The 12667-nt window shown below is 47.9% G+C and overlaps 1 protein-coding gene across 6 annotated transcripts in view; it reads right to left on the bottom strand.

Annotated features, from left to right (window-relative positions):
- LOC123771911 (zinc finger protein 271) overlaps positions 1-12667 on the bottom strand; it is a 41158-nt gene that overhangs the window by 26418 nt on the left and 2073 nt on the right. For 2 of the 6 annotated variants that reach the window (XM_045764701.2, XM_069337859.1), the window contains one exon: positions 9969-10080. The exons of the other annotated variants lie outside the window; for them this stretch is intronic. The gene's annotated coding sequence lies outside the window, so the exon portion shown is untranslated. The remainder of the gene's footprint in view (positions 1-9968; positions 10081-12667) is intronic. 6 annotated transcript variants of the gene reach the window in all.

The raw sequence follows: 12667 nt of genomic DNA on the forward strand, positions 1-12667 counted from the left end.
AACACAAAAAGAAAACCGAGGCAAAGCAAACCTGACCCCAAGGAGCCACAACCACCAAGGAGAAAAAAAAACAGGAGAGCACCCTGTCCAAAGACCAGGACGACACAGACAGTGCATAAGCAGGCCGGAGGTGTAACAACGCACAATACAACCTGCGAACCGGCGCAGAAGGAATATCGATACCGAAAGCTAGCAGCAGAAACCAAGGTGCCAGACCCAGGAACAGCCCCAAGCGCCTCTACATCCTTCGCAAGCCAATCCGATGACAGCCCCAGGAGGGAAAAGAAAACGCAGGACCAAAACGAAAATGCCACAAGTGTGCAAGACCACCTCCACAAGTGCAGCTGACAGGGAAGGAACTCGCATAAGGAGCCGCCCCGCACCAACATCCCGCAGAAGGGCAGGAGCGAAAAGACTCATTAGGAGCAAAATCGCTCCCAGGAAAACTAGGAGCGCTGAGACAGTGTGAAGAGAAGAGATATTCACAAAAGAACAAAAAGGCCAACACCCAGAAGCTGCTGGGAAGAGGACCCACAAGCCCTAGAAAGGACCGGAGGGAAGCTCAACCAAATGACAACAGACGCACCAGAAAATGGGAAGGAGCAAAACAGTCCCGAACCTTCGAGAACAAAAAGAAGCAAACACAAAGGACGAAGGCCCCAAAACCCCGTCGCACCCGAGACCAAAAGTTATGCAGAAACCCCAAGAAGAGGGGGACATGACGGAAGAAGGCCCGTCCTGGAAAAAGGGGCGAAGATCGTAGAAAAGCACCCACCGACAGGACGGAAACAACGGGTACAACGGACAAGGAAACCGAGCCCAGGGAGGGGCCGACGCCCACAAAGCACGTGCGGAGAGGGGGAACGGAAAACCCCACACCACAAAACTGCAAGTCCCCCCCAGAAGGTTAGAAACACCCCGACGGGGACCAACGGGGCCTGAGGCCTCTCACGTGAGCCCCACCTCAGCCCCGGGAACCCACCCTGCAGTCCCCGGGGCCGAGCTGTCCCCTCAAAGCCCCAGCGTCAAGAAAACCCCGGGGCAGCCATGAAAAACACGAAGGAAGGGAGCCCACTAGGCTCTGGAACTTGAACCGAAACCGGAGGATAGGTGAGGGGCGAGATGAAGACCCCAAGCTCATCCCCAGCCAGCACAATGAGGCGAGGACAAGACAGTGAAACCAAGGAACATGGAAAAACCAGGCCCTGCACGGCAAGACCGGCAAGGAAGGAGAGCCCCAGAGGGAGCACGGAAGGGCCAAACATAACGCCACAACCAACCCCGACACGCAGCTGCAGTACCAAAACCGCAGCAAAACGTCACCACACTCCCCGAGGAAGCGACAGAGAAGATAGATAAATCGTACACGAGTGGCACACAAGGGGACATAGGCGGAAACCGAGCACCCAACTGAGCCACAGGGACGGTAGAAGAAACGTGTGCAGTGTAACAGGCAATCAAAGGAACACATTAGGCAGCCCAACATGGGCAGACCCCATACACAGCCCCAAGAGCAGAGAGGAGAGTGCCCAAGAAGCACAGAATCCGCCCGACAGGCAGAACCCAACCTGCAAACACAAGGAGGCGAACACAAAACCTCGGACACAGGAAAACGTACAACCAAACAGGCACCCCACCGTTGCACTGCGGAACAAGGTGGAGGCGGGGCCCCGAACTCAAGCAAGGTTAGACAAGCATAGGAGAGGGGCAGGAGGAGTACAGGCAGGAACCGCCTCTGAAGGGACAAGAGGCCACCCACAGACACCCGTGAACCGAGGAAAGAATCAGGTGGAGAGAACAAGAGCTGCCCAGTATGGGCTAATAGCCCTGCAGTAGGCACCTCGGGTGATATGGTCCACGTTCTCAAGTATGTATGTACACCCATTCCTACTCCCAAAAACAAAAACAGCGTCAGGACGAAGAAGACACCAAAACCGCACCAACTCACCTGCAGAACATAGGCCCTGAAGGGCCATGACGCAAGCGTTCGAGTCCGTATCCGTCGGAGGCGGCCAGTGCGCCCACGCTGGAGAGGATGGGAGCAGCGAAGGAGGCTCCTCACCCTAGAACGCAGGAAAAAACCTCATGAATTCCACACAGCGGCACCCCAGAACACCCCCAAAGCAACGGGGCACGGATGGGAATAAGAAAAGAACGAGAGGCGAAGCCCCCCCGAGAGAATTGGAGCAGAACACGTGTGCACACTGCCCGGAACCAAAACAAACTCCCACGGCACATGCGCAGGACACGAAAGAAAGTAGCCCAACCAGGCGCGAAGTAGCCCAACAAGGCGAGAAGTAGCCCAATAAAGCGAGAAGTAGCCCAACAAGGCGAGAAGGAGCCCAACCGGCTACAAGGAGCCCAAACGGCCACAAAGGAGCCCAAACGGCCACAAAGGAGCCCAAACGGCTACAAAGGAGGCCAAATGGCGACAAGGAGCCCAAACGGCGACAAGGAGCCCAAACTGCTACAAGGAGCCCAAACGGCTACAAGGAGCCCAACCTGTCCAGAACAGAAGGAACCAGTAAGGAGGCAAACTCCGGGACACACAGGAGGAAGCCGCAAAGGCCAAGCGCACCGCAGGCAAAGAGATGCGGTTAGCCGAAAACCTCCTGAAGACGGTACCGAAGAAACTACAGGGACACGGAACCGAACCCGGGGAGGAGCAGAACCCAAGCCCAAATCGTACGCAGAGGGGGGGAAAGAAAACCCCACTCCTCGTAACAGTAAGCCCTGCTCAGAAGGACTGAAATCCAGGCGGGGCGCAATGGAGCCCAAGGCCCCCAAGGCGGCTCCTCCCCAACCCCAGGAGCCTCTGCACCAGACCCCGGGGCCGAGTCGACCTCCAAAGCCCCGGCCTCACAAGAAAAAGCCGGGGCAGCCGAGAGAGCTGAAAGAGAAGGTGGCCCACTGGTCAAAACCCCGGAGCATCGGCCGGAGGAACAGACTCGAATGCCTCCGCAGCTACCCCGGACGGGGCAACCCCCGAAACTGCCCAAGTCTCAGAACCTCTAACCCCGCCCCGACCCCGAAGCCTGCAGATGCGTAGGGGCCGGAAGCAGGAGGGGGAAAAACAAGGGGGGCGTGGAAGGAACCAAGGCCGAAGCAATCAAAACCACCCAAGTCTGGGTCCCTACACAAGCGGGGCAGCATCGGGGCGTCCGGGGAAGCGACAAACCAGAGCGCGTTGCAACATCCTACCCTGCAACGCGCGAGCTGCCTGCACCCACGGGAATTCATCAGCAGACTGGGTGAATGGAGTCACGAACAAGCAACAAAGCTCGCAGGACTCAAGGGTCGAATGTGTCACCGACCCAACAGGCAGCATGACAGAGGCAAAAACAAGGAGAGTCACCCTGAGACAAAGGGACAGAGCAACCCTCAACTTGCACAAAGCGAGAGGGGACGCAAGTGTCTCCACTATCGGACCCGAGAGCCCCCGGGGGGTTTCCCAGGGCCCCTAGACTGGGTCTGCTAAGGGTTATCCCAGGCAGGGTACTGCTAACCGGCGCCCCAAACTACCAAGCAAACTGCTAAAGCTGAACCCACGGGACATGTCCACTCGCGAGGGCAAAGCAGGGGGTGCCACCACACAAACGAACCTAATATAAGGGGGGGGGGAAATAAGGAAGACCCCCCCTATCAGGCAAAAACAAAAATAAAAGAAAAAAAACCCACACAAGTGGACAACGTACCCAGAGGGAACAGAGCCGGCCGCTGTCATAGGTGAAAACTAGCTACGCAGTACCCTGCGCCCCACCAGTGCGATAACTACCACTTACCCCAAGGTAAACAAGGGAGTAAAACCCCCAAACCCTCGGGGCGGCCAAACGCCAAGCAGGGAAAAGCCAACAGAGGTAGACCCAAGGCGACTTGTGGAAGGCAACCCCAAGCTCCAAGGGCGGTACTTACAGGGCACTCAGGGAAGGTGACCCTAAGTACATGCAGCCCGAGTACCTGAGAATACTACTCCCAGCTCACACGACCACCGTAAGAGCAGCACTGCAAACAAGTCACAGCACTGAGACAAGACTGGAGCTGGAGCCACACGACCGTGCATGATTTAATCAGTCGAGGAACTGGGGCGGGGATCGCCGGTGCGGGGGTCTGGGGCTCCCCCTTCCCTCTCCCGGGGAGGGGGGAGCTGCGCAGACATGCGGCTCGCGTGACGTCATGCTTGTTAGTTCGTTTTCCTGGGGGAGTTCTGTCCACTCGTTTGTCGATTTTGTTGTTTAACCAGAATAGGGGTTTGTTTTGTGGCGCTTACCTTTCTGGGTGCCTGTCCCGGTCAATGGCAAATATAGAATGCTCCAAATCACATGTGCATTTCTATGGGCCATTGCTCCCCGTGCCTCTCTGAGGGGGCCAGGTTCTGGCTCGTGGTCCCCGGTAGGCCTAGAACTCCACCCACATCGACTGATGCAAAATAGTTAGGGTATCCATATCAGCCATGGATAGCTCCGGGGAGCCGTAGGGGCCCCCCCCAGAAAAGGAGTGGCCAAGTACCAAATTTAATTGTTTTGTGCAGGGTTGATGTGCACCAATTCATCATGGCAGATTCTCCTCAGGTAGTTATCAATAAGAATAAATACAGAAGCTGGTGCAGCAGCAGCAGCTGTAAGCTGCAACAGTATGAGCTGAAAAGTGCAGCAGCAGCAGTAACAGCTGGAAAGTGCAGCAGTAGCAGCAGCTGTTAGGTGCAGCAGCAGTAGCAGCTGTTAGGTGCAGCAGCAGTAGCAGCTGTTAGGTGCAGCAGCAGTAGCAGCTGTTAGGTGCAGCAGCAGTAGCAGCTGTTAGGTGCAGCAGCAGTAGCAGCAGCTGGAAGGTGCAGCAGCAGTAACAGCAGCTGGAAGGTGCAGCAGCAGTAGTAGCAGCTGGAAGGTGCAGCAGCAGTAGTAGCAGCTGGAAGGTGCAGCAGCAGTAGTAGCAGCTGGAAGGTGCAGCAGCAGTAGTAGCAGCTGAAAGGTGCAGCAGTAGAAGCTGAAAGGTGCAGCAGCAGCAGCTGAAAGGTGCAGCAGCAGTAGTAGCAGCTGGAAGGTGCAGCAGTAGAAGCTGAAAGGTGCAGCAGCAGCAGCTGAAAGGTGCAGCAGCAGCAGTTGAAAGGTGCAGCAGCAGCAGCTGAAAGGTACAACAGCAGTAGCAGCAACTGGAAGGTGCAGCAGCAGTAGCAGCAGCAGCAGCAGCTGGAAGGTGCAGCAGCAGCAGGAGCTGGAAGGTGCAGCAGCAGTAGTAGCAGCTGGAAGGTGCAGCAGCAGTAGTAGCAGCTGGAAGGTGCAGCAGCAGTAGTAGCAGCTGGAAGGTGCAGCAGCAGTAGTAGCAGCTGGAAGGTGCAGCAGCAGTAGTAGCAGCTGGAAGGTGCAGCAGCAGTAGTAGCAGCTGGAAGGTGCAGCAGCAGTAGTAACAGCTGGAAGGTGCAGCAGTAGAAGCTGGAAGATGCAGCAGCAGCAGCTGGAAGGTACAGCAGCAGCAGGAGCTGGAAGGTGCAGCAGCAGCAGGAGCTGGAAGGTGCAGCAGCAGAAGCTGGAAGATGCAGCAGCAGCAGCTGGAAGGTGCAGCAGCAGCAGGAGCTGGAAGGTGCAGCAGCAGCAGGAGCTGGAAGGTGCAGCAGCAGCAGGAGCTGGAAGGTGCAGCAGCAGCAGGAGCTGGAAGGTGCAGCAGGAGCTGGAGCTGGAAGGTGCAGCAGCAGCAGCAGGAGCTGGAAGGTGCAGCAGTAGAAGCTGGAAGATGAGGCACAGGAACTAAAACAAGAAGCACCAAGAAATAGGAGGAGCCGGAAATAGCTGCACCATAAGTGCTGACAAACCAGTTTCCCAGATGTCTGGGGCAATTATGTTAGTTTCTTGTCTGAAAACACCTCTACCTCTATTTTAAATTCACCGACTACAGTAAAAAAAAAATATGTATCAAAGATATCCCTGTGTTTAGGGTTCCATGCTTAACATTTTCTTGAGTAAGTACCGAGTGCCAGTAGATTTGAACGTACATTATCTTGCTCTTTTTCATCTTAGGCTGTAGTTTCAGCACTTTCTTCCCTGGCACTGTCAGTGAAGACTATCAGAGATACCTCTTCTAAGGCCGACACATTTTCTCTCTCAATAAGACGCCTCTAGAGTTGATCCTGTGCCACATAGTGCTTCAAGACTTGGGGCCAGATTCATGCAGCAGTTATGCAAGTACAGTACTGTACTTACGAACGTGTACATCTTTCCTCAATCTTTGACAGCTTTGGTTACATTTATTAAACAGTTTACAAGCATGAAAACTTCCCAATTAATTGTTGTTATTGTTATAAACAGCCTCCCAGTGCTTCAGAGCTCATTAACTGTTTAATAATTGTAAACAAAGTCGCCAAAGATTGAGAAAAGATGTACAGGTTCGTAAGTGCTTGCGTATCTGCTTCGTGAATCTGGACCTTTGTTACCAAAGCAAGGGACTGGAGCTGGAGTTAGTGTGTATTCTAGTGTGCAATTGTTTGTGCAATGGTACCAACTTGTATGAGAGTACGTGGTTCTCTTTGTGTGGGTAAACACAAAGGTGGTTTCTGTGATCTTTCCATTCCTTATTTGTAGCTTCCTATACCCTCCCTCTGCAATAGGGGTGACATTTATCAGCCATACATTTGCTCTCTCGTATCTGGTCCATTGGTGTACCAGTTCTAATGCAACTGGGAATTCTGGACATTGCGTGGTATGAAGACTTTGTGCGTCTTTTGAATAGCTTCAAACCAGAATAACTGTACCTTTCAACCTGTCTCCATAGTTATTGCCTGCTTTGGACACTTGTTTCCTCTGGGAACCTCAGGATCTTGCCCAACTGTCTCTGAACCCTGCATTGTCTCAACAAATTGAACCAAGGGGGTGTTTGCCACATTCAACTTCATTAGATGTAGCTATTTTATCAATACATTTGTTGAAAATGTGTTTGGGTGCAGCACACACATGAAAGACAACACTTTTGTGTTGGCCACTGGATTTGTATAACAATCATTCGGTTTCTTCGAGTTGAACAGAAGAAATAAGATGATCAACAGTAGTTTACGAATTTATTCCTTTCCCAAAGACGGTTCGTAAACCGAAAATTCACAACCCGAAACAAATTTTCCCATAAGAAATAATGTAAATTGAATTAATCCGTTCCACACTCCTAAAAATATTAATTTCAAAATACATTTCATACCTAATTCACACAAATATTTAGAACTATAGTATGTTCAAGTTATAGCTTACCTTTATTGATGACTCTTGTTGGTGTATGAAAGACAGTGAGGATGGGAGGAGGAGAGGTTAATGTTTGGAGGGGGAGTTCCCTTCTATTATAACATCAGACAGTGATGACTTCTCTGGGGTACTACTCTCTCCCCTACATTTTGCAGGCATACCACTAGGACCTGGTTGTGGCACACTGCTTGCTTGTCTTACTAAGAATCTGTCTAAAGACACTTGTTTTTTTTATACATTTTACCACTAGGACCTGGTTGTGGCACACTGCTTGCTTGTCTTACTAAGAATCTGTCTAAAGACACTTGTTTTTTTTATACATTTTACCACTAGGACCTGGTTGTGGCACACTGCTTGCTTGTCTTACTAAGAATCTGTCTAAAGACACTTGTTTTTCCATACATTTTAACACTTGTCTGTAGTGAGATCACATTGTCATTTAAAAGGTCAATGCAATGGAGCTACAGCTCTATCTTTCAACAAAACTTTGCAATCCTTCCCATACTTCACACATTTTCTTAATGAGGAAGGGACATCCTCTACTGCCTCTACTTACAACTACTTTCTTAGGTTGAATCTTACCATTGACTTTTTTGGGACCCTTGGCATGATATATAATTACTTTTATATTTTGGTTCAAAAACCAAAAAAGTAGAAAACAATAAAATTATCTACAAAGAATTCAAACGCAATCATCACAAAGTGGAAGGCACTGGTAAACTGAAGCGCGGGCGACTGTGCCACAAGGAACCACAGGCTCGGTCATCCATATGCATATCAACAAACTACGTTACTCGAGGCAAAGCTCGTAACCCAATTCAAATTTTACTTAGAAATTTGGCTCGTAACCCAAAAAGTTTGTAAGTAGGGACATTCGCCAGCTGAGGTGTCACTGTACCATATTTTCCAACTGGGTGACAACCATGTCAATGTTCTCCAGGTAGTCCCATGCCTGTCTTAGCTTGTTTCCCTGTATTAGAAGGATGCTTTCTGACATGTTCTTTTTTATGCATCATCTCAGCATCACTGGGTCTCTGTCACACATGGCTCCCTGCAAACTTTGTCTCTAGGGGACTGGTTATGCCTCACTTTCTCCCAAGATTGGGAATAGTCTAACTTCAAAACAGCTTTCATTTCTTGCTTATTTCCATTTTTGGCTTTGCTTTGCTTGTGCTTACATTGATGTCAAGTGCTCAGATGATGTCAGCTTTCCATTCAGAAGCTTGTACAGTGGCTGGGCTGTCTCAGCTTCAATGGCACAGTGGGTCCTGTAGACTGAAGATCCTGTTGATTGAATATGATGTTCTCCTGTGTTGCCATTCTTCTGTTCGGAGTTTGAACTTGGGTCGTCGTCCTCTGGTCTGGGACCCCGCCTTTAATCATCATCGGATTTTGGTTATCGCAGCAGCAGGCAGTACTTCATTTGAGTTTTGCTTTGAGGCCATCTGGATGACTCATCATGCAGTCCTTCTCCTGCTCGACATAACCTCAGTCTTCCTTTGGTTTGGCTCTTAGTGGTTGGTTATGTTACTACAATCATCCCTTGTTGCAACATGCAGCCACAATTAGACAAACCCTAGGCAACAAGCGAAGGGTCCAGGCAGCCATAGTTCACGGTAGGTTTCCGTCTGCTTGGCAGCAGATGCCTAAATGTTCACTCAAGCTGTCGCAAGAGTTTATCAATAAAAGGCTGCCAGGAGCATGAAGAATGATTTGACAAAATCCAGCAACTGTGGGCAATCCCTTATCTCACAGTCTTACCAAAGGCAAAGAGTGGAGTAAATAATGATTAGATTGCCATCAGTCAAAACAGTTAGCGAAGCATAGTAAAACAGGCACACGGCATGGCCAAAACCCAATCTAGCTTTTCCAGAACTTCAGAGTTGAATGTAATGAAGTGCCTTTTTTCTGGTAGGTCCCTCAGTGGCTTCCCTCCTTCCCAAGCTAACTGCATGTACCACACCAGGTTCTACCAATTTATAAGCCACTACCATTTAATAACTCGCATGCCATCATATGGCAGCTCCAGTAACCTGAGGGGGTCCCAGCCAGTCTAGTCATTCGTGCACCTCCTACCCGCGTTACCTTGTTGCTTTTTGAGTGAACTTTGAGTGAATTTCCTGATACATTACCTGGCATCCAACCTCCTAGCCAGTCCATGCCATAGTTGGTATTTGGTGGTTTCCCCCTACAGGTCTCATTTCAGGGGGATTTATGGAGCCTCCCTCGTCGTCTATGATCACTATTTATCTATTTATGCCCCCCCCCCCCCCCCCCGAGTGTTATTCAGCATTGGTTGATACGCATGACAACCCTTAGTGTTTCCATTATTCCACCTGCTGTGTAAATGATTGTTTTCATCCCCAGTGTTGCAATGTCTGTCTCCATTAGACCTTGGTAGTAGCTCAGCCTTCTTCGAGGGTTGCAATTTACCAAGTGGCAGCCGCATTATGGGACTGACCATTTCAATTTAGTTTCCACAGTTTTGGTTAGGTTCAGATATATTTCTAGAAGTGTAAGCAATAATAATTAATAATATTTTTCAGCTTTATCTTGATGTTGTTAGGCCCCATTTGGATTAATTATAAGGTTCAATTTTGGTCTCCATACCATATAATGGACATAAATTCACTAGAATGTGTACAGAAAATGATAAAAATTAATCTTAGGAATTATTTAAACAAAATTTAAATTGCTAGAAGCAAGGGGTGCCAGTAATAAACACCCAACCACAAGCTAAAATGCTCATACCTAAATGCACATTGGTGAGGCGGTGGAGGCCAAAACTGTCAGTAATTTTAAAGCGTTATATGACAGGATGATGGGAACAAGACACACCACGAGCGTAGCTCTCATCCTGTAACTACACTTAGGTAATTAATTACATGGAAGGGTGGAAAAGTACTGAAACAAATCTTGAAAGGAAAAGAATGCAGAAGCGATATGAAAGCAGTATTATTGCCTGTATGTTTTATTATTCAAAGAGAATAAGGTTTGTGTATATTAGTGACACAAATATATCTATATGTACTTATATTCTGCATCTTCTGTGATACAAATGACTTGACAGCCCATTGCATCACTGCACTTGGAAACCATGGTAAAAACAATAAAAATATGAAGAAAATGTAATACATTATAATAATACAATAGAAACACAATAATATAATACATGCATAATGCATGCAGTTACAATTTCATGCAAAATATGTGGGCTAAGCTGAACTCTAATTACAAGATTACCACTCCTATCAGAAGTGCTTAGTGGTTCGTATTGGTGCATGAAAATATAGATAGTTATATATAAAGCAAACACAGAATGTTTTATTGTTCAAGAATATAACATGATGCGCATCTTAGCGACACGAATATATCTAAGCATTCCGATGTTCCAGATTCTGTATTTTATTATAGAAATTCCTCAAATGACACATACTACTGAACAATATTACTAAAACAACTAAGAAAAATCAAGCAAGAAACAATGAAATAGATATATACAAATATTTCAGCAGCAACTCCCACCCCAGGCCTGCCCTGAGGCAACCACCACTCCAGGCCGATTGCTCCATACCTTGAGGTGCTTCCGAGGCTTCCGGGGCTCCATGACCGCTCATGAATTGTAATTTGATCGATTTGATTGTTGCTGCCGGAGGCAGCTAGTTGTGACATCGCCAAATTTCCTGGCTTTGCTACAGCCAAAGTAAGTCACATAGAATTTGCTTTCCTGTGATCAGGAAATACATTTTAACTATGTATTAGAATTTAAATAAAAAAATGTTATCACGCACCAGAACGCTGTCTTGTATAAACAGGTGTGCGACCCAAGGGTTAATAGAGACGTGAAGAAAGATGGATTATGATGGCTTAATATTTACCTAATGTGCTTCAGGGTTGTTTAGGAAGATATTTCATTATACTGTACTACTCTCCTGTGAAGGAAAGTCATAAATCATGACATGTATATACAGTAGTTGATGTAGGGCCCCTCTTTGTTTGTTTTTCCTGCAGGGTAAGGGGAGTTGCCTGGAGGCTGACCGGCCAAAATAAAATCATTTATGAAACAAATTACCCTCACCCCATATAGTTCAAGTGAGAACACATTAATATAGTAAATACAGTATATATAAATAAATACTGTACCGAAGCAAAAATGCCAGCCGACTCGAGGAAAGGAAAACGGGGAACCTCCCTAACTGAGAAATGTGGGGAATCCGTAGCCAATGTGGAACAGGCCAGAAAGTTAGCCAGGTGGCAGGAAGTGACTTGCTAGCCCCAACTTTGAAAAATGCAGTGAGGGAAAAGTGTAAGCTGCCACTGGAACCATACCTTGTGTTACCTTGCGACAATTTCAGGGCTTAGGGTCCCTGCAGCCCGGTCCTTGACAAGGGCTCCTCGTTGCTGGACTGGTCAACCAAGTTGTTGGACGTGGCTGATCACAGTCTGTCATATGAATCACAGCTTAGTTGATCAAGTATCCTTTGGAGGTGTTTATCAAGTTCTCTCTTGAACACTGTAAGGGGTCAGCCAATTATACCCCTTATGCGTAGTGGAAGTGAGTTGAACAGTCTCGGGCCTCTGATGTTGATAATAGTTCTCCCTCAGCGTACCTATTGTACCTTTGCTTTTCAACGTGGGTAATCAACACATCCGGCCATGCCTTACGGTCTCATGTGGTGTTACAGTATTTCTGTGTGCAGGTTTGGGAACAGCCCCTCTAATATTTTCCACGTGTAAATTATAATGTACTGTATCTCTCCTGCCTGTGCTCAAGAGAATACAGATGTAGGCATTTTAGTTGGTCCCAATAGTTTAGATGTTTTACCGAGTGGATTCTAGCAGTGGACCATAGCTGCAACACTTGCACACAGTGCACCCCACAGAACTAGCAAAGAACTGTCCACCCCAGGGGTGGACACCTGAACCTTTAGAAGAATATAACTCTTACTGAGAGCAGAGGCAATGTCAACAGCAGCAAGAGAATGCTGCTGGCACTGTACCTTTTAAATAATATCAATATTAATGTGTTTGCACCTGTTATGAAGGAAACCAAGTAAAACTAGTCTGTTTTCACTAGTGTTCCCTTACCTTAGACATATTACTTTAGTCCAAGTGTTTTTACTATTAAGAAAGAATTCGAGCACTATGTGCATTTGCTCGAGTCATATCAATGGGAAGCTTTGCTGGCATAATGTAATTTTGCTGAAATAATGTAATTACAGATGTCATTTAAGGTTAGTGAACAGACTGCAGGTGTCATTAGTGATTATGGGGATAAACAGCTGCCACATTAAACATAATATGGTTTGCTATAAATCTATCCAAGTAGGCTGGGCAATTAACCTAGGTAGGCTAGGTGATTAAACTAGGTAGGCTAGGTGATTAACCTATGTAGGCTAGGTGATTAACCTAGGTAGTCTAGGTGATTAACCTAGGTAGTCTAGGTGATT

This window comes from Procambarus clarkii, chromosome 38 (assembly GCF_040958095.1).
Source record: "Procambarus clarkii isolate CNS0578487 chromosome 38, FALCON_Pclarkii_2.0, whole genome shotgun sequence".
Taxonomy (NCBI): Eukaryota; Metazoa; Arthropoda; class Malacostraca; order Decapoda; family Cambaridae; genus Procambarus; species Procambarus clarkii.